We start from the raw sequence: 19,920 nt of genomic DNA, 5'->3' as shown, positions 1-19,920 counted from the left end.
ATTCTTGGCAGAAATGCTTGCAGCCCAGTGAGATGAAGACTTGTCAAGAAATAATTTTACATAACTAAATAATGGTAAAAGGCTATTTTGGACCCTCACCAGTTTAACAAGATGCCACAGAATGCAATGTTAATTCTGCCTGTGGATGCCAGTGGAGGGACCCCGAGGCAGTGCACTTGGTCCTAACCTCCTTAATGGTAATTACGAGTTCAGCTCGTGGTGGAAAATACAAGCCAGGAGTGGTAACCCTGAGCTGATTTTTTTCCAAGTTTTAGAATCTAAAAGCATGCAAGAAATTGCACCGCTTTTAGACCCTAAAATCCGGAAAGAATCATAATGCCAAGGGGGTTAAAGGACCAATGGGTAGCCTCCACACCATATTTATAGATGCTTGGTGGGACTTGCTATACTTAAGTATACAAATGCTGGAGGTGGAGAGTGACGTGTGCAATGCTGTTCATTGGGGATCCTCAATCAAGGTCCAGAGGATATTGGCAGAGAATAATTTCGAAGGATATTGGTGTGGGATCATTAATTAAAGGTAAGTATTTGTGGTTAATTAAGAATAAAGATATTTTTCTAGTCACATTTTTATTTCATTTTTAACCAGTTCACCCCCAAGGGTTTTTATCCTAACGGACCAGAACAATTTTCAGTTGTCAGCGCTCCTCCCTTTTATTCCCTAATAACTTTATTACTACTTATCACAAGAAAATGATCTATACCTCGTTTTTTTCGCCACCAATTAGGCTTTCTGTGGATAGTACATTTTGCTAAGAATTTTTTTATTCTAAATGCATTTTAATGAGAAAAACAGAAAAAAAATAAAAAAAAATCATTATTTCTCAGTGTTCAGCCTTTATAGTTTTAAAATTAAACATTCTCCTGTGGATAAAACAAACACGTTTTATTTGCCCAGTGGTCCCGATAATTAAACCGTTTAGATTATGTCCCTACCACAATGTATGGCGACAGTATATTATTTTGAAATATAAGTGGTTATTTTTCTGTTTGTTCTGGCCATAATTACAAGCCCCTATGTAATAAATTAAAATGAATTTTTCCCCATAAAATATAGAATAAAAAAAGCTGAGCCCCTAAGGCAACTATTTATTTATTTTTTTTAAGCTGATTTTTTTTTTTTACAAGTGTTTTTTTTGGGGGGGAGGGTTGGAAGTGTAATTTTATTAATGATGTGTATATACTTGAAAATGTATGTATTTTGTAGGTGTAATATACTTTTTGGCCACAAGATGGCGCTAGTGAACACTCATAGGACGTGTTCACTTTTTTTTTTTTTTTTTTTTTTACACTTTATCAAACTGTTACATTTCCTGTTTATGTGAATGGACGTAGCCGCTGTTCGCGGTCACGTCCATTCACTCCAGGCACTGCGATTGGGTAGAGGACTGTTCGGTCCTCTTCCCCAATCACCCAGCACGGGATCCCGACGGTAATGGCGGCGGTAGCGGCGGACACACGGCGGTAGCAGCGGCGGGAATGCGCGACGTATTAAAACGTCATGTTGCTGTTAATAGCGGTAAGCATGACGTTTTAATACGTTAGGATGGCGGTAAATAGTTAACTCATTTTGGAAATGGATAAAGGGTACATAAGTACCTGTAAACCCATTTTACTTGGGTGTGGGCATCTGGTGGTCCCTTGTTAAAGGGGTCCCCAAGTTTACACCATAAACCACCAGGGCTCCCACCTCCCCCTGGGGAAGAGCCCTATGTGAATGGAATGGACAAGGGTTCTGGGGAGGCTTTGCTGCCCCTCTCTTTCAGAGTTCCCCCCCCCCCACACACACACACACACACACACACACATATCTTGGACTATATGGGCTGGTATAGCTCAATGTATTGGGCCCCATGCAGTTCGGGCTCTGAATTCTGGCAATACCAGCCTGCACGGGTGACTAGGAGTTAAAGAGGCTTGGGAGGGAGAACTTAACACTGTCTCTTGTTTTTTTTTTTTTTTCTTTAAATTAATTTTCTTAAAAACGACAAGGTCTTTTTGAAGTTTTTTTTACATGATCCCATATTGTTCCCCCAGCATACCTATCAAACTTGGTGACAATAGCATGTATGGGTACTTGGAGGCATGTCTGGTATTGACTTCAATGCAAATGCTAGTTTCGGTGAATGTTCACATTTATGCGAAAAATCATTTACAACTGTCATGTTTGTAATTTCACGTAACGGGAAACTTATGAATGGATTATGAAAAACAATTTCAAAATCGTTGTTACGTGTAATCTTGATTGCAAAATGTTATGGAAAATTTCTTGCAAGTGAAATTAGTACATTTTGATCATCACTAATTCTAGCTGGAGACTTTAAATTCAGACATAAACCCCCAGGACAACTCCATTAATATCAGATCCATAACTAATAGCACAGCAGTCATACTAGACCTAACAGAGTTTTCTGATCTGGCCGGCTTCTAGTCACTGAGGAAAATATAAAAATATTGCTCATCTGCTCCTTGTCCCAGTGGAGGTCTGGCCTTTTTTTTTTTTCCAAATCATGCATAGCTTCCCAGTCCTCACATTGGGAAGAGAACTATTTGTCGCTATGAATGGAAGTGGAACTGAAGTTGGTTTATTTACTCAATTTCCCATTAGACCGATTTAATGACTTTAACCCATTCGCGTTCCGTCGTTTTTACTTGAGAAATGTTCACCTCCCATTCATTAGCCTATAACTTTATCACTACTTATCACAATGAACTGATCTATATCTTGTTTTTTCCACCACCAATTAGGCTTTCTTTGGGGGGTACATTTTGCTAAGAGTACTGTAAATGCATTTTAACAAGAAGAATAAGAAAAAAACGGAAAAAGTCATTATTTCTCAGTTTTCAGCCATTATAGTTTTAAAATAATACATGCCTCCATAATTAAAACTCACGTATTGTATCCCGGTTATTACACCGTTAAAATTATGTCCCTATCACAATGTATGGCGACAATATTTTATTTGGAAATAAAGGTGCATTTTTTCCGTTTTGCATCTATCACTATTTACAAGTTTAAAATAAAAAAAATATAGAAATATATCATCTTTACATTGATATTTAAAAAGTTTAGACCCTTAGGTAAATATTTACATGTTTTTTTTTATTGTAATGTTTTTTTTTTATATTAAACATTTTATTTGGGTAGTTTTGGGAGTGTGGGATGTAAACAATAGGTTTATAATGTAAATATGTGTTGATTTTTTTTTTTTTACTTGTAGTATTACTTTTTGGCCCCAAGATGGCGGCCATGAGTTTGTTTACATGACGTCACTCTAAGTGTAACAAACGCTTAGAGCGACGCATGGGGGAGGTAACAGCCAGAAAAGGCGCAGCTTCTGAGAGAAGCTGTCGCTTTTTCAGCGGGGGAGAGGAATCAGTGATCGGGCACCATAGCCCGATTCACTGATTGCCTGGCTAACGAACCGCGGGCCGGGAGCGCGCGTGCATGCGCGCGATCGGCCGCGGAAGCGCGCATGGTTCCTGGACGTAGTTTCTACGTCCAGGAACCAAAATAGGTTAAATGAAAATTGGTAATGTTTACATTTGAACATGCATTTTTTACCATTACGAAAAATCCAATTTATAGCTTTGGCCCCACAACGTAAAACCTTGTATTGTTCTGTTACAATTTCCTTCAAACATAAGTAAAATAAACACTAATTTGTACACAACCAGCACTGCTCTGTGGTAAGCTGGAAAAACAATGTATGCTTACACAGTTGAAGAATTATGTCATTACAATAATAAATTTTGGTTCAAAGCCACTTTACCTGAGCTGCTTCTAAGCTGTCAACCATCCTACCAACAAAATGGTCCCTCTCTGGACCTAACAATTTACATAGGACTTTTACTAGATAATGTGAAAATGTACCGTATATACTCGCATACAAGCCGAATTTTTGACCGCCAAAAAGGGGGTCAAAAGTTGGGGGGTCGGCTTGTATGCGAGTCTTCCCTGGTGGTCTAGTGGTGGGTGGTCCGCGCCCCACTCCCCCCTCCCTCCCCGCTCCCCCCGCGGCCGCCGCTGCTATTACCTGCTTAGGCAGCGGCCGCTTCCTAATCCGCGTTCCTCTTCTGAACTTTCAGAGTGTATCACAGCAGCGCGCCCGGCGCTGCTGCTGTGACGATGCAGGGGGCAGGAAAGAGCGGTTCCCTTGGTAACGGCGATACAGATCGCTGCTATAGGGAACCGCGCTCTTTCCTGCACTCTGCATCGTCACAGCAATACACTCTGAAAGTTCAGAAGAGGAACGCGGATTAGGAAGCGGCCGCTGCCTAAGCAGGTAATAGCAGCGGCGGCCGCGGGGGGAGCGGGGAGCGGGGGGAGCACTACCTACCTATGCTGGGCACTATACTGGCTAAACTGGGCACTATACTAGCTAAACTGGGCACTATACTGGCTAAACTGGGCACTATACTGGCTAAACTGGGCACTATACTGGCTAAACTGGGGCACTATACTGGCTAAACTGGGGCACTATACTAGCTAAACTGGGCACTATACTAGCTAAGCTGGGCACTATACTGGCTAAACTGGGCCCTATACTAGCTAAACTGGGCACTATACTGGCTAAACTGGGCACTATACTAGCTAAACTGGGCACTATACTGGCTAAACTGGGCACTATACTAGCTAAACTGGGCACTATACTGGCTATACTGGGCACTTTACTAGCCATACTGGGGCACTATACTAGCTAAACTGGGCACTATACTAGCTAAACTGGGCATTATACTGAGGCACTACCTACCCATACTGGGCGCTATACTGGGCACTATACTGGCTAAACTGGGCACTTTACTAGCCATACTGGGGCACTATACTAGCCATACTGGGGCACTATACTAGCTAAACTGGGCACTATACTAGCTAAACTGGGCACTATACTAGCTAAACTGAGGCACTACCTACCCATACTGGGCGCTATACTGAGCACTATCTTGGCTATACTGGGCACTATACTGGCTATACTGGGCACTTTACTAGCTATACTGGGCACTATACTAGCTATACTGGACACTACCTACCTATACTGGGCACTATACTAGCTATACTGGGACACACTGGGGGGCTGCACCAATCCAGCATTTCCTACCCCCGGCTTATATGGGGGTCAATCCTTTTTCCTTGGTTTTTCAGGGAAAGTTGGGGGGTCGGCTTATATGCGGGTCTGCTTATATGCGAGTATATACGGTACTCAATAGTGTGGTTGCTCTGACTTGTCCCCACTCCTAATCATTACCACCTGTAATTCACCAAGTGAAATACTGTATCTTGAAAAATATTGTTTCTTGAGAGGTCTATCGCTCCAACACCTTCACCTTGGATGAACTGAAAGTTTATAGACTAGAACTCGATCCCATGATCTTTAACCACTTCGCATTCAGACCTTGTTTTCCCCTTATGGACCAGAGCAGTTTTGAAGCTTTAGCCATGTCCCTATTTAAACAGCCATAACTTTATCCCTATTCATGACACCTAAATGATCTAGATATCGTTTTTTTCAGGACATACTAGACTTTCATAGGGGGGTATTTTGACCCAAGAAAAAAAAATTCTATGCATTTTAATGGGAAAAAGAGGAAAAATGAAAAATTGCATTTATTCTCAGGTTTCACCAAGTAAAAAATAAAAAGTGCTACAGTAGATAACAAACATGCCACCAGTATTACGTCCCCCAAGGATAGATAGCCAGGTGTGTCCCCAGTATCAGCCCCCCCAGTATAGCCAGATGTGTTCCCCAATATCAGCCCCCCAGTATAGCCAGATCTGTCCCCCGTATTTGCTAGCCTCCCATATAGACAGATGCGCCCCCCAGAATAGGGCCCACCATTATAGCAAGATGTGTCCCCAGGATCAATGTTCCCCATTGTAGCCAGATGTGCCCCCAGGATTAGCGCCCCTCCGCATTATAGCCAAATGTGCCCCCAGGATTAGGTTATGGCCCCCAGGAACATCAGATGTGCCCCCCCATTGTTAATTCCCCCACCCCCAGTTACCCAGATGTGCCCCAAAATACATTTCAACCCCCCCTTTCAGATGTCTGAGCCCCCACCCTCCGTTATGGGTAGCCAGATGTGCCCCCCCTTACCACTCTGCCCCCTCCATGGCCAGATCCAGGGGCGTTCCTAGGGTCCTTGGAGATCGGGAGCACCTGTGGACACTAGGTGGGGGGCATATGCGGCGGCAAAAAATGGGCATGGCCTTGGGTGGGGCCAAATGTACATGAACTTAGCAGCGGTGTAAGCTACAGATAACGGGCCTGCCCATCGAAATATTGGATGGAGCCCCCTGTCCTTTATTTAGATAATTTACAATCAGTTTAGGCATAGATCAAAGATGTATATGCACATACAATTTTGATTGGTCAATCACTAACCATTTTTACCACCCCCATGCAGTAAGATGGACAACAGACAATGCGCCTGATTCACAAAGCGATGCAAACACTTTGCACGCCTGTGAAAAGCCCTTTATCACGCCTAAACTTAGTTTAGGCGTGATCAGAAGTAACTCGCGCAAAGCTCCCACGCGCAAAGTTTTGCGCACGCAATCGCGCAGGCGCAGCGCCCGTTAAGCCCTATGGGACTTTGCGCGCGCGCCTGTGCTGCTGAAGCCCCAAAGTTTTGCGTGCGGGAGCTTCGCGCGATCAGCAGCACAAAGCGGTGATAACTCTGCTAGTGCAAAGGTTATCACGCCTAAAGTCTTTTAGGCGTGATAACTGAGTTATCACCGCTTTGTGAATCAGGCCCCTTGAATTTGATGAACACAGCTAAAATTGGCTAATCAAAATTATATGTGTGTACCAGGCTTTATAGCTAATACTGTAAATACTGAAAGTAGCAAGGATCAGCATACAATACAGCTGGTTTACAATCAGTAAAGGCACAGAGTTACACCTTATACTATACACACTGGAGGTAGATCAGCACACAGTGCAGGCACTAGAGAACTGCTTATACTGTACATACTGTAGTCAGCAGAGATCAGCACACTGCAGCTAGCTTGCTGGAAAATATGAGGGTAACATTGTGCGGCGTGCATAGAATGTGGGTGTGGTCACGGGTGGAGACAAATTTACATGAACTTAGCAATGGTGGGACATTAGATTAGGAAGATGGTAAACTTTTGGAGGCCGAGTGCCCAAACTGCAACCCAAAAGTCACTTATCTATCGCAAAGTGGCAACAGCAATTTAAACTAAATACTGTACAAACGTTTTAACACATACATGAACATTATGGAAAATCCAAGTTGAAAATAAACTGTGAAGATTGTGAAGAACAATTTAATTCATCCTACTCCTGAAAAAATGTATTCATTTTTTTAGAACCTCCCAGTTTTGCAATCGTTTGGCCCCCAACAAGACAAATTCAGCAATCATGAGGCCCCCAACAAATCATGAGGCCCCTAACAATACAAATTCAGCAATCTTGAGGTCCCCAACAAGGCAAATTCAGCAGTCATGAGGCACATAAATAAACAGCATTTCACATAAATAGGCAGAATGCCCCCATAATATGGTAGACACCTCTCACTTTGCTTCTGCATTCTCCTCTACTGGCTGCTGTGCCTGGCTGGCAATAGTGTTTTTGACAGGATTGGGGATGATGTGTGGGCTGAAAGGCCTGGCAGTGATGCTGTGGCCTGGCTGGCGGTGATGCTGTTACCGGGTTGGCTGGCGGTGATGCTGTGGCTGCATTGGCTGGCTGTGATGCTGTGACCTGGCTGGCGGTAATGCTGAGCTGTGCTTGACTGGTTGAAGTAAATGCTGGCCTGACTAGTGGTAATGCTGTGGACTTTTTAACAGTGATTCTGGGCTGGTTGGCTGGTGGTGATGCTGGGCTGGCTGGGCTGGATAGTTTAAGTAGCGACAGATCCCCCCTAGTTAGGTAGTGCCTGGAGTCCCCCAGTTTAGGCAGTGACAGGAGCCCCCCAGTTCAGGTAGTGACAAGAGCCCCCAGCTCATTTAGTGACAGGAGCCCCCTCAGTGTATGTAGTGACAGGTGCCCCCCAGTTCAGGTAGTGACAGGGACCCCCCTAGTGCATGTAGTGACAGGAGCCCCCAGTTTAGGTAGAGACAGGCACCCCCCAGTTTAGGTAGTGAGTGACAGGGACCCCCAGGTTAGGTAGTGACAGGGACCCCCCCAGGTTAGGTAGTGAGTGACAGGGACCCCCAGGTTAGGTAGTGAGTGATAGGGACCTCCAGGTTAGGTAGTGATTGACAGGGCCCCCCAGGTTAGGTAGTGAGTGACAGGGACCCCCAGTTAGGTAGGGAGTGACAGGGACCCCCAGGTTAGGTAGTGAGTGACAGGGACCCCCAGTTAGGTAGTGAGTGACAGGGACCCCCAGGTTAGGTAGTGAGTGACAAGGACCCCCAGGTTAGGTAGTGAGTGACAGGGACCCCCAGGTTAGGTAGTGAGTGACAGGCATCCCCCAAGGTTAGGTAGTGAGCGACAGGGGCCCCCAGGTTAGGTAGTGAGCAACAGGGACCCCCAGGTTAGGTAGTGAGTGACAGGGACCCCCAGTTAGGTGGTGAGTTACAGGCGCCCCCAGGTTAGGTAGTGACAGGGACCCCCATGTTAGGTAGTAAGTGACAGCCCCCCCCCTCTCACCTGACAGACAGCCAGCAGCGTGTCATACATTGATCAACGGGCGAAGCAACCAGTCAGAGCAGGTGCATGTCACTTCCACATATCCGGTGTCCGCTAGGTCCCAGCGCTTGCTCTAACTGGTCGCCCGCTGATCGAGGTCTGACGCTGCTGGCCGTCTGGCAGTGGGGGCAGCGGGAGGGGGGTAGCGGTGGCCGGGGGAGACAGCGGGGCACCCCTGGAAATTGGGGGCACCCCAGGACATGTTGGACATGACGGGCCCCCCCAAAATAGGGCTAGCGAAGCCCATGGCCAGATCGATAAAAAAATGTCCCTGCAAGGAAAATATCTCACCTTACCTGGTTCCTGCGATCATCCTTCAGCCCCAGCTTCCATTCACTGCGGTGCACGCAGCCCTGTGATACCGAACATCCGGGTCCCGGCTTGATGACGTCATTAAGCCGGGACCCGGATATTCGGAATCACAGGGCTGAGTGAAGAGCAGTGAACAGCGCCTAGGGCTGCAGGATGATCGCAGGAACCAGGTAAGGTGAGATATTCTCCTTGCAGGGGCATTTTTTTTTTTTTTAGAGATCTGGCCACAGAAGGGGAGAGATGAAGGTTCACTGCTGTTGGCTACAGAAGTGATCGTTCATCCATGGGAGGGTCACTAATTGGCTACAAGGGAACATGTTCCTTTTCACCAATTAGTAATGCAGCTGACAGTGTCTGGGGGTGCGCTCTGAAGCGCACCTGATCATGCACCGCACAGCTGCAAGCTAAAACATATATCTATGTGGTTGTGGCTTGGAGGATGCTACAGACGGCGTAGATATACTGTGTCAGTGGAATAAGTGGTTAAATACAATCACTATATGTCATCTTCTATTTACATAATCACAGTTTTCTGTATGCGCCATTTAATGTTGCATGATGATCATACCAAATTTGCATTCCCTCTTCTCAAGGATCAACACATTTTTGTTTGTCATTGTAATTAAGTTTTCATTGTAACCGGAGTCCTCTGTGCTCCTCATTTAATTGGTGACCCTTCTCTGCACCTTTTAAAGTCACAAAACAACCTTTTTGTGAATAGAAGTCCAAAACCTAACAGCATATTTAGTGTGTATTTTTCTTAAAGGGGAACTGAAGTAAGAGGTATACGGAGGCTGCCATATTTATTTCCTTTTAATCAATACCAGTTGCCTGGCAGCCCTGCTGGTCTATTTCTCTGCAGTAGTATCTGAATAACGCCAGAAAAAAGCATGCAGCTAGTCTTGTCAGATCTGCTGAAACACCTGTTCTGCTGCATGCTTGTTCAGGGGCTATGGCTAATAGTATTAGAGGCAGAGGATCAGCAGGGCTGCCAGGCAACTGGTATTGCTTAACCTCCCTGGCGTTCTATTAAAATCGCCAGGGAGGCTGCGGGAGGGTTTTTTTTAAATTAAAAAAAAAGTATTTCATGCAGCCAACTGAAAGTTGGCTGCATGAAAGCCCACTAGAGGGCGCTCCGGAAGCGTACTTTCGATCGCCTCCGGCAATCGAAAGTAACAAGATAGGCCGCAATGAGCGGCCTATCTTGTTTCGCTTTCCTCGTCGCCATGGCGACGAGCGGAGTGACGTCATGGACGTCAGTCGACGTCCTGACGTCAGAGCCGCCCGATCCAGCCCCTAGCGCCGGCCGGCACTGTTTGTTCCGGCTGCGCTGGGCTCGGGCGGCTGGGGGGACCCTCTTTCGCCGCTGCACGCGGCGGATCGCCGCGGAGCGGCGGCGATCGGGCAGCACACGCGGCTGGCAAAGTGCCGGCTGCGTGTGCTGCTTTTTACAAAATTGAAATCGGCCCAGCAGGGCCTGAGCGGCGACCTCCGGCGGCATACCCCGAGCTCAGCTCGGGATTACCGCCAAGGAGGTTAAAAGGAAATAAACATGGCAGCCTCCATATACCTCTCCCTTCAGTTGTCCTTTAATGCTAAGTGGTGAATGCATTACATCTTACATCTTAGATCTATTAGAATATACTATTCTAATAGATCTACTTTTCTGTCTTTTTCTACCATGGATTCATATTAATTGTTTCCTAAATAAAATTTGGGATGCAAGCTTATTGACTCCTAGTGTATGCCCTTACATTCATCCACATTGCACCTCATCTGTCATAAAATCACCCAGTCATCTGCTTTGTCTAGATCATTTTGTAACATGGAGACCTCTTCCATAAGTATTAATGTATTGCAATGTTTTCTGCTATAATCTATAAACAAATCTTATGGTCCTAAAACCAAAACTTGTTGCTACTGTACTTTAAACTTAGTACATATCTTTACCATACAGCAGCAGTAGTTGTCTATTGTTAGATGTCTCTTCATCCTTGTCCATGTGGGATTCTAATACAGTAAATTCCCCAACGTGGATTGGCTGATGCCGGATAAGTGTTGTTTCTGTTTGCTTGACAGTCCATGTTAAAAATAGGCCTAGCTACAAAACAGTACTATACTCGACACTGTATACCTACCATAAACTCTATATTAATGTTGAAATAAAGTAAATAAAAACAACACAATTTGGGGGGGAAGAGGTGCCCACTTCTAATGACATATGAAGTTTAACCATGCACAGGCAACGCTTTTCTTCTCACGCCCACTTCCTCAGGCCAAATACAGTGCCTAAAACATCAATTTAAAAGGAGCGAAGTACTTGAGTATACAGATACATATATATCCATAAATACATATAAGTACATAAACAAAATTACAAATATGATTAAAAGGCTAGAAGCTAAACTTAATTGCATTTTGATCATATTTGCATTTCTTATATACTTATATGTACATTATTTATGGATGTATATGTATCTAAGTACTCAAGTACAGAGCTCCTTTTGAATTGATGTTTTAGGCACTGTATTTGGCCTGAGGAAGTGGACGTTAGACCCACGAAATGCGTTGCCTGGGCATGATTAAACTTCATATGTGTATGAATGTGTTGTTATTGAGGCATGCCACCTCTTCCTTTATTATTTTAGCTGTTTTTAACACAGTTTTATCTATCATTGGGCGGCTCTTCTCCCCTTTGTGCTTTTCACCCTCCTCTGGCTCTGCCACTGATAGGTCCTTTGTTGTTTTGCCAAGAGTATGACTTGATCTAGTTCCAGCTGGTCCCCCAAGTGGAGTCAGGTTTATAAATTTTCACCTGCCTTCAGTGGTTGTTGCCCCCTGTGCAACCTTCCTTTGTGAGTACCACAACCTTTTTGTACATTTGCCATTGAACTTGTGACTTACTGTACCATTTGGGCTCCCGTTGTTTCTGTGTTCTTATTTTTTTAGGGTGTCGGCCACCCCCTACCACAGTAAATAAAAACAAATTAGGAGAAAGGACAGACTCAACTTAATGTAACAGAGGTTCTTTACTGTATAAAGCATTGTAAAGGTACATTTATGTATCCTGGAAGGCCAGATTTTTTTTCTAATTGCTTGAGACTAGAGATGTCGCGAACTGCCGATTTTCGGTTCACGAACTTCCGCGGAAGGTTCGGTTCGCGGAAAAGTTTGCGAACCGCAATAGACTTCAATGGGGAGGCAAACTTTGAAAAATAGAAAAAATTATGCTGGCCACAAAAGTGATGGAAAATATGTTTCAAGGTGTCTAACACCTGAGATCTTTCAGTGACTACAAGAGGGGAATTTTTTTTTCAAAAATACCTTATAGTTTTTGAGAAAATCAATTTTAAAGTAACTCCTTCTGACCGTGGGAAAATTAAGTGCCCGCCGACTTTAGCAGTTAATAGCAAAGCCGCTTTAAAAGCTAGAAACACCAAACTTGCAGAAAATGTTAAGGAGAACAGTGGGAATAAGAGGAAATTTTTTTTTTCAAAAAGACCTTATAGTTTTTGAAAAAAATCAATTTTAAAGTTTCAATGTAAATTCTCCTTCTGACCGTGGGAAAATATACCCCCGCCGACTTTAATGGTTAATTGCAAAGCCCCTTTAAAAGCTAGCAACACCAAAATTACTGGGAATGTTAAGAGGAACAGTGGGAACAAGAGGAAAACACATTTTTTCAAGAAGACCTTATAGTTTTTTAGAAAATCAATTTTAAAGTAAAAAAAAAAAGTCGATTCATAAAAAAAGAACCGATTCATTAAAAAGATCCGGCTCATTCAGGAGCCGTTAGTATAGCAGAGAATGTGTCCTCTGAAGGACGTGAAGCTGCTGGCTCCCACTGCTGTCTCTCCCCACCTGCCTGCACCTGTCAACCCCCACCTAGGCTGGCACCCAGTGCACCCATGGGTGCACTGGGTGCCAGCCTAGGTGGGGGTTGACAGGTGCAGGCAGGCAGGTGGGGAGAGACAGCGGGAGCTAGCAGCTATGCGTCCAAAAGGACTTTTGGACGCATTCTCTGCTATGTGGGTGGGGGGCTTCCGAGATCTTCAATCAACTTAATAGAAGATCGCAACATAAGAGGATACAGTTCGTTGGATCATTTACCGAGGATATTGCCGTGGGAAATTTTTTTTAAAGGTACAGGTAAGTATTTCTGGTTAATTAAGAAAATTAAAGGACTTTTTTCGTGGTTGTGTTTTTATTTCCTTTAATCCTTTGTGGAAATGGGTAAGGGGTACCTTGTACCTCTATACTCATTTCTCCTGGGAGGGGGTGGGCATCTGGGGTCCCCTTCTTAAAGGGGACTCCCAGATGCCACCATGAACCCCCCCCCAGGGAGTCGTCGCACCCACCTCCCCTGGGGCACCGGAGGTGGGGAAGAGCCCCTTGTCCATGGATTGGACAAGGGCTCCGGGGGGGAAGGGGAAGGCTTGGCTGCCCCTCCCCCCCCGGAGCCCCCCATACCATTGACTATGCGGGCTGGTATAGCTCAGGGTGCGAAGCCCCAGTCGGCCGGGGCTCCGCATTCTGGCTATCCCAGCCTGCATGGGGGACAAGGGGTTACAGAGGCTCGGGAGGGGGGACCCCACGTCATTTTTTTTTCATTTATTTCCCACACTCAGCGCATAAAAATAATAATATATATATATATATATATATATATATATATATATACACATATATATATATTTTTTTTTAAAGGACTTAACGAGGCCACAAGTATGAAAAAAGTTAAATACCATTTCATAATCCAGATCCATGGAGGACGCCATCTGTGCCCCTCCGTTCATTCCGCCATGGCACCCGCAGTAATACCGGTCCCGGTCGGGTCCCGACCCCTCCAAACGGGTCGGGTTCTCATTCCCCCCTCAATATGGCCGCCACAGATTGCCGCGGCTGCGCAGTCCGCATAGATGCGATTGCGGCTGCGCAGCTCTTGGTCCTCCTCCCGATGCGTCCGATGTATGCACGTATATTGATGACGCGGCAGGAGGAGGCCCTAGAGCTGCGCAGGTGCAATCGCGTCTGTGCGGACTGCGCAGCTGTGGCAATCTGTGGCGGCCATATTGAGGAGGGAATGAGAACCCGACCTGTTCGGAGGGGTCGGGAGTCGGGACCCGACCGGGGCCGGTATTACTGCGGGAGCCATGGGGAATGAACGGGAGGGCGCGAATGGCGTCCTCCATGGATCTGGATTATGAAAAGGTTTTTAACTTTTTTCACATTTGTGGCCTCGGAAGTCCTTTAAATATGGTTTCCCGCTATCTTTTTAACATATCCTGCAAATCTGGTGTTGCTAGGATGTTAGGGGCCTTTGCTATTAACTGCTAAAGTCGGCGGGTGATGATGATAACCAACCAGAATTATAGGGGTACAAAAGTGCTAAATTCTGCCATAGGCTTCCATTAGGCTCCCTATTTCACTTTCAAAAATCTCAAATCTTTTCATAGGGCAATTGCTCAGCAGTGGCAAATTTTCTAGCATTGTAGGAACTGTTAGGGGGATCATAACTGGTGAGTTTCGGGCCCCTAGGCCGAAGAGGTCATATCCTAGGGTCACAAAAACCTGTTTATTTGGGCATTTTCAATGGTAGTGATTCTGACGTACATAAATCGCAGCCATGGCCGTTAGCAACGTCTGAATTTCACGAAATGTCTCATGCAGGTAGAAGACATATTGTTAGACTTGGATTCCAAAGATGGGGTCCCTACATCTCTACAAACCAGAGTTACAGGGGTGCAAAAGTAGTAAAATCCCCCATAGGCTTTCATTGGCTCCCTATTTCACTTTCCAAAATCTCACACCTTTTCAAAGGGCAATTGCTCAGCAGGGGCACATTTTCTAGCATTGTAGAAACTGTTAGGGGGATCATAACTGGTGAGTTTCGGGCCCCTAGGCCGAAGAGGTCATAGCCTAGGGTCACAAAAACCTCTTTATTTGGGCAATTTCAATGGTAGTGATTCTGACGTACATAAATCGCAGCCATGGCCGTTAGCAACGTCTGAATTTCACGAAATGTCTCATGCAGGTAGAAGACATATTGTTAGACTTGGATTCCAAAGATGGGGTCCCTACATCTCTGCAAACCAGAGTTACAGGGGTGCAAAAGTAGTAAAATCCCTCATAGGCTTTCATTGGCTCCCTATTTCACTTTCAAAAATCTCACATCTTTTCAAAGGGCAATGACTCAGCACTACCAAATTTTCTAGCATTGTAGGAACTGTTAGGGTGATCATAACTGGTGAGTTTCGGGCCCCTAGGCCGAAGAGGTCATAGCCTAGGGTCACAAAAACCTCTTTATTTGGGCAATTTCAATGGTAGTGATTCTGACGTACATAAATCGCAGCCATGGCCGTTAGCAACGTCTGAATTTCACGAAATGTCTCATGCAGGTAGAAGACATATTGTTAGACTTGGATTCCAAAGATGGGGTCCCTACATCTCTGCAAACCAGAGTTACAGGGGTGCAAAAGTAGTAAAATCCCCCATAGGCTTTCATTGGCTCCCTATTTCACTTTCCAAAATCTCACATCTTTTCAAAGGGCAATGGCTCAGCAGTACCAAATTTTCTAGCATTGTAGGAACTGTTAGGGGGATCATAACTGGTGAATTTCGGGCCCCTAGGCCGAAGAGGTCATAGCCTAGGGTCACAAAAACCTCTTTATTTGGGCAATTTCAATGGTAGTGATGCTGACGTACATAAATCGCAGCCATGGCCGTTAGCAACGTCTGAATTTCACGAAATGTCTCATGCAGGTAGAAGACATATTGTTAGACTTGGATTCCAAAGATGGGGTCCCTACATCTCTGCAAACCAGAGTTACAGGTGTCAAAAATTGGTAAAATCCCCCATAGGCTTTCATTGGTTCCCTATTTCACTTTCCAAAATCTCACATCTTTTCAAAGGGCAATTGCTCAGCAGTGGCACATTTTCTAGCATTGCAGGGACCCTTAGGGGGAACATGACTGGTGAGTTGCGGGCCCCTAGGCCGAAGAGGTCATAGCCTAGGGTCACAAAAACCTGTTTATTTGGGCAATTTCAATGATGGCAATTCTGAGGTACATTAATCTCAGCCATGGCCGTTAGCAACGTTTGAATCTCACGAAATGTCTCATGCAGGTAGAAGACATATTGTTAGACTTGGATTCCAAAGATGGGGTCCCTCTGCTATGTTACTTTGAAACTTTAAAATTGATTTTCTCAAAAAGTGTAAGGTCAACAATTTTGGTGTTTCTACTATGTAAGGGGACTTTGCTTTTAACCGTTAAAGTCGGCGGCCATTAAAGTCTATGGGGCGAATCGAACTTCCACAAAAGTTTGCATGGTGCAGGCAAACGCGAACCCCCAAAGTTCGCCTGGAATCGTTCGCCGGCGAACTGTTCGCTACATCTCTACTTGAGACTTCTGGTTAGTGGAGTTCTGGATAAAAGGGTTTTACTGTAATGTGCATATGCCTAAAAAGATGCATTCTGGGACATCCAGGAAAACAGAAGCAGGTCTGGTTATATAGCAGGGTGAATATTTTCTAAAAAGTATACATAGTTTGAAGGTTTGGAAAGCAGGTCGGCTTGAAGTATTTAATTGTAGGTCTGCTTGATGCTTAGTTCACACTGCTAAACGCTATCACTAAGTGCTTTTGCAATGCAATTTTTATTTCATATCTGCTAATGTACATCAAAGCACTTTGGTGCTATAAAAGTGAATAGAGGTTTCTGTGCACTTATGTTTACAAAGTAGCCATATAGGCACTACAGCTAGACTTCAGAGAAAAACTGAATAAACCTTGTATTCCATTTAATAATTTCTGTGCATTTTATCTTAAAAGCCTGTTAGTTTGTCTTTTATGCGTATAAACAACTCTTCGGGATAGATTTGTTGTTAGGGCGGAATTAAATGTTTGGGGCATGTATGTGTTGGTGTAGTAATAAATCTTGGTGCCAAGATGTTCATGGTGTGGATCGTTTAAATTAAAATAAAATATGATAACATTAAATGCAATAGATACACTGAAACACATATAACTGTACAATTTTATGTAACAAGCACTGGCAGAAGGTGATCTGCAGAACATCTAAATCTGCAATGAGCCGTGGTGTTAATCTAATAATTACAGTCAAATGGGAGGTGTGCAAAGTGGTTCCAGAATGACTGTTTTTTGGCTTACCTTTATAAAGCAGAAAATGCCTTATGCTTTGTCTTCTCTCTCGCTGTCTATGCACAACGTGCTTTTCTGTTTTAAATTCAGTGAATGCTGCCTAAATTATTGCACAGTCAAAAAGTGCATGCACATAAAGTAGCTGGAATTCATTATTGATGTAGTTGCAGAATCCCTCTGAAATATACTATCTGATCGAATATCTAATAATTTATTGCTATATTTGGTTGCTGCTTGTGCCAGGGACGAGAATAAACTACAAGTTCAAATTCTTATCTTGCACTCACTGTACCATCATAAATCTTCAACCATGCTGAGATCCAAAGACCTGAATTGGCTTAAATGGATTGGTAAAAGACAAAGAAAAAGGAGTGCTGAGTGGACAAATGTCCTTTTTTAACTTCAGACAGAATAGTTAGTGTTCTGTATCAGCTAGCAGATTAAGCAATTTGTCAAAAACTGTGACAATAATATACTGGAATAGAACATTGCCTGAATTTCAATGTCATCCCCACTTGGGAAAAATACTTTTTCCGTATTTCTTTCTCCCAGCTAAGATGAAATGAACATTTAAAGAATTCCTGTCCTTAATCTATAGTGAATAGTCTAACATTTCTGTCTGATAACTGGTTAAAAAATAAGACAGGCCATTTTTCCATGGTTAATTTGGGCTCAGCAATACAGGATTGTACTCTATGTGGCTTGTGCGTAGTTATGAAAGCTAGGAGGGAAACCAGGACTGTGCTGCAATCTAGTCAATGCAAGCATTCAAAAGTGTAATTGGGAGGATTTTATTTTGGGCACTGTCTATTATAGGCTACTAGTAAAAAAGCCCACTTATTAAAAAATGGGCGCTAGTCTGTGGGTGCTCCTCCTGACCCCCCCAGCAATTCGAGCACAGATGCATCCCGTTTGCCCATCCTCCACCGCTCTCTGCAGTATATGCACACAGGGAAATGTTGCTTGCTTGGCAGTTGGAAAAAGCTGTTATTTCCCACAATGCAATGAGGTTCACAGACAGTAAACTGTCAAGTCTGGAAGCACGGACACACACACACACACACAGGGACAGGACGCAGAGACACAGGGGTTTTATTATATAGGATAACATATCCCACAGTGTTTGAATTTGGCACTGTGTGTAAAGATAAATAAAATGAGTCTTGGCAAGGGTTAACCACCATTTGGTGGGTGTTAGGGCAAAAGGTAGGGGGATGATAACTTTAGTAATGGTGTGAACACATAAAAAAGTGCCCTTTTATCCCCTGTCACCACGCAGGGTGGGAAAACTGTGGGATTGTGGAGCCCACCAATCTGAGGCTCAAGCCCTTGAGCATAACCAGCTTATGACATCAAATACAACCCAAAAAAATGCCTTGTTTAAATGTTAAGGACAATGGGTTGATCCTCACATTGTACTATTGTGGGGAAAAGCTGAGAATATCTTTGTTAATAGCAGCATCCAAATTCGCTTCACTCCCGCTATTTGTAGCCACATTTTGTGCAGGCAGCCCCAGCACCTACTATTCTAGCCGGTGCCCTTTTAAACAGGATGCTCTGCCCACAAGAGATAATGGATAATCTGCCTAATCGTTTAACTCATTCACAATTTTAAAAATGATTGGAGAGCTATCTAACCCATATATCTGACTTGTTTGTTTCAGAATTTTAAACCCCAGATAAGTAATGAATGAATGGGCTTGCCTAATTTTGAACGTGTTCAGCCAGGGACATCAGTGGTACTTTGTAGAGGGAGATAATAACATGATCTTATTAATTGAGAGGTAATTAATTGAGAGACCAGACAGGCTAGTTAATATTCTTGTTCAATGATTCCACCCAGATCCCTCTAGATTGGCCAGATAAAGCAAAATGTCGTCCACACAAAGTACAGATTTCAAATGTTTTGACTCCACTCTAATGCCCTTAAATAAATCATGTTGGTACAAGGAACATGCCAGGGGTCATATGCAATTCACTTTTTTCTCCTGACTTTTCACCTAGGACGTATTTTTAAACTTGTCAATAAAATGCCTTTTAAGCCACCAGAAATCAATAAAATACACAAAAAATTATGATAGTACTTTTTCACCTACTTTTTGGTACTTTTTTGGAAAATTATTTAAAATTGAAGATGAAAAACTATCTCTTAGGTGAAAAAGTGAACTGCATATTGCTCTAGGGCTTCAATAGATAGATTAACAACTTTAGGACCTTGATAATTCAAAATCTATACCCTGTTTTGATGGCTATCTGGCTGGTTCTCGCCACTTTCGTTACTCCCAATGATCTTGCCGCTTTCTCTCCACCGCAGCTCACTCGCTCTGCCGTCTCTATAACGGCAGAGCCCTGTGAGTGGGTCAGGAGCTGATTTCATTGGCTCCTGACCCTGTCTATCAATGTAAGCAGCTCCCATTGCCTTACATTGATAGGCAGGGCCAGGAGCCAATGAAAGCGGCTCCTGACCGGCTCACAGGAACTCTGCTGTTAAAGAGATGGCAGAGTGGGTGGCCCAGGTTCCCGATGTGCAGCGGTGACGGCGATTGACGGCGATTGCAGCGGGTATGTGCGGCTATCCGTCGGTGTTCCGCCATTTTTGTACCAACGGTCTTTTGCCCTTAAGGGGGCAGAGACCGCTGGTACTTAAGTGGTTAAAGGGTTACAGTCATTTCAAAATCTGGTGCATTACTTGAATATATGCTGTATTCTTTCCCAAGTGGGCCCCAAACAGCCACTTTTACTGATATCCATACATCCTGTGTATGAAG

The 19,920-nt window shown here is 44.1% G+C and overlaps 1 long non-coding RNA gene across 2 annotated transcripts in view; it reads right to left on the bottom strand.

Moving 5' to 3' along the window:
• Positions 1-18,079, bottom strand: part of LOC137524773 (uncharacterized) — a 45,988-nt gene extending 27,909 nt beyond the window's left edge. The window contains exons 1-2 of one of the 2 annotated variants that reach the window (XR_011022778.1): positions 17,162-18,079; positions 11,895-11,954 (exon numbers count right to left, since the gene is read on the bottom strand). This is a non-coding gene — a long non-coding RNA (uncharacterized lncRNA). The remainder of the gene's footprint in view (positions 1-11,894; positions 11,955-17,161) is intronic. The other variant, XR_011022779.1, reaches the window with a different exon arrangement.
• Between the last annotated feature and the right edge of the window lie 1,841 nt (positions 18,080-19,920).

This window comes from Hyperolius riggenbachi, chromosome 7 (genome assembly GCF_040937935.1).
Source record: "Hyperolius riggenbachi isolate aHypRig1 chromosome 7, aHypRig1.pri, whole genome shotgun sequence".
NCBI classification, from domain to species: domain Eukaryota; kingdom Metazoa; phylum Chordata; class Amphibia; order Anura; family Hyperoliidae; genus Hyperolius; species Hyperolius riggenbachi.
The sequence above is the reverse complement of the archived record's forward strand: the minus strand, read 5'-3'. Positions and strand labels throughout refer to the sequence as shown.